The sequence below is a fragment of the Engystomops pustulosus genome, chromosome 2 (genome assembly GCF_040894005.1).
Source record: "Engystomops pustulosus chromosome 2, aEngPut4.maternal, whole genome shotgun sequence".
Lineage (NCBI taxonomy): Eukaryota > Metazoa > Chordata > Amphibia > Anura > Leptodactylidae > Engystomops > Engystomops pustulosus.
The window spans coordinates 72,776,649-72,779,456 of NC_092412.1; positions in this window are offsets into that span (position 1 = coordinate 72,776,649).

A 2,808-nucleotide genomic window follows, 5' to 3' on the forward strand; every position below is an offset into this window, starting at 1 on the left:
AATACTGTACCTGTTAATGTGTATTGGTAGACATGAATTCCATATGAACTTTGGATTTTCACATTTACCAAGCTGTTTATTTTAATTAAAAGCGGCAATTCTCAATGACATTAAGGCTGTTCCTTCTCTGGTTACTGCTCGTCAATTTAGCTCTCTGTCAAATTAGTGTCTTGTTGACATACTGGTTTGTCGACTTAATGCGCTTCACCCTCCAGGATCTTATCTACACATTTTAATATGGGTTGATAATTTTCCTCTACATTTGCTTGTCATTTACACTACATTCACTTCACAGTTTCTAAATTACAGTCATTCTGCATTCCATATTTCATTGTGCATGACAGCCGCGACGGCTAAGTAAAAGAGGAGAAAAGAAAGGTCCTTTTGTTGACAGAGGAAACATTACATTAGATGGACAAATTATTTAAACCTCCAATTAGTAAGGAGGGTCCTTTCATGTTATCCGGCTATATCCCTGCAGGGGCTATTTACTCTGCAATGATCTATCTTTCCAAGCTTCTACAACAATGTGCCTGTACATGGCCTGTTTTTCAGACCATTCAGATTTGAAACAAAAATCAGGTTCTGCATAGGAATATATTTTGAGTATTTCTGATAGCCATCATATGATAAATATTTCTTATAACTACATGAAATATTTCTGTGAAACAATAATCAGTAAGACTGAACATATAAACATGTCTAGTTCATTATGGAATGGTGAAACATTGGGGCAATCATCAGGGCATTTACTAGTTTTTTTAATGTATAAACCCTGAAATAAATGCATTTCTTAGAGAACCGCCAGTGATTGTGATTATTTTTCAATTTATACCATCTTAATGTCAAGGGAAAAGCAAAAAAATGAAGGGAGTGTGGCTGGTGGCATAGTGGGCCTGCACAGGGAGTCTGCGCACTAGCATCGCAGCCGGCAGCCAAATACATAGTAAGGAGGGTGGAGTCTCCTAATGTATCCGGTTGGTGCCAGATGGGTAGGGATTTAATCATGTGCCGTGACCCAAACCACCAGCATATGATAAATCTTCCCCATTGAATTGGATAAACTTTATGCAAATTAGCTTTCCTCCATTAGGAATAATTGTGCAAAAGAGAATGGCTTTTGTGCTCATGGTGCTTCTTCCATTTTGCTTGTGTGCTAAGGAAAGTGTTAGAATTGGGTTAAATAGCAGCTAACACATTCCTTAGCACACAAGCTAGCCAGCAGAAGTACCATGAGTGTGAAACAGCTGTTGGTTTTTGCACTTTGTTGGTGTCCTGCACAATCCTTCCCTCCTTTCTCTATATCTGTATTTTCTCTGTATTTTCTTTGTAAGTATTGCTGAATAAATGACAAGCTAAGAAGGCAATTTTGGTGAGTGCCATTCAATTATTTTTATCTGGTGCTTCTTAATGGTTGTTGCATTTCAACATGACTAATCTATCACCAATTACTTGTAGGGGTTGTCTCAAGGATGGGGGTAACTAGGTGATTGTGTGGGTCTGACCGCTGAGACCTCCAACAATCATGAGAACCAGCACACTTACATTATTTTGCTTTTCAGTGGTCGCTTGCTAGATTTTCAATCTTGTTTGGCCACTGATTTTAAGCTACTTATTTGTGACAGTGTTCTCACAATTTATCTGGGCACTGTATGGCACTTTGTATTGTATAGTAATGGTTAGATGTTATAAACTATGTGTGTATGTATGTATTGTATGTAAAGCTTATGTAGGCACTATATACACTATAGCAGTGGTGGCTAACCTATGGCACTGGTGCCAGAGGTGGCACTCGGAGCCCTTTCTGTAGTCACCAGAGATGACTCTAGGTATCTTCCTGCAGTCCCAGACAGCCCAGGACTTGCTGTGCACAGAGCTATTTTAAAGTGACAGAGCTACCTGGGACCACTGGAGGAGTGGGAAGGTGTGGACAGATCTGGATTATCAGGGCTCTGGCCCTGACAATTCTTCCTGTTTATGGGACCCTGGAGGGAAGCTACAATGATCACCAAAATTTCTTCTATTTTCTGCTTTATTGGTGTCCTCAAGTGCTGGTATCAATGAAAACTGTGACAGAGAAGGGAGTATAAATCACAAATAATATTTCTGTGTTGGCACTTTGCGATAAATAAGTGGGTCTTGGTTGTAGTTTGGGCTCGGTCTCTAAAAGGTTCCCCATCACTGCCCTATAGTATATGCATTTATCATGTTACTGTTGGATTCTACTTAAACACTAAAAACTATAATTATAAGTATTTACTGAATATTTGTACCATTTAAAAAGTCACATTCCATAGGTATGTAAAACTAATTCTAAAAAGCTTTCAAAATGTTATATAATGACAGAAACGTATATAAAGTATATAAGTAGATATTGATAATGTATCTACCATATTCATTAGAATATATTTACATGTGCATTTCTTTGCATACAGCCTGTTAGTTACAATTCCATTAAAGCCATTTCCAATGAAGATGACATAATAATAGAGTACCCCGACTATTAGCATGCTCTTTCATTTTACACTGTGCTTTTAGTCTTCTGATGTTTCACACAGATACAAAGTATTTCTTGAACATGAAGAAAATATTCTGATATCAAACAGATTTTTTTCTATTTTGAGAATGTTGTTCATGGTACTGAGAAGATTAAAAACCCTGGCTGACGACTAATATTCCTTGATGGTATAGATTATGGAAGTAATGGAAGAGCAGATAATGAATGCTTATAGGCTTAGATGTTGAAAAACGTGTTAAGATAAATTGTACCTTTGATTCACATGATATGTAAAAAGTCTGCAAGAATTA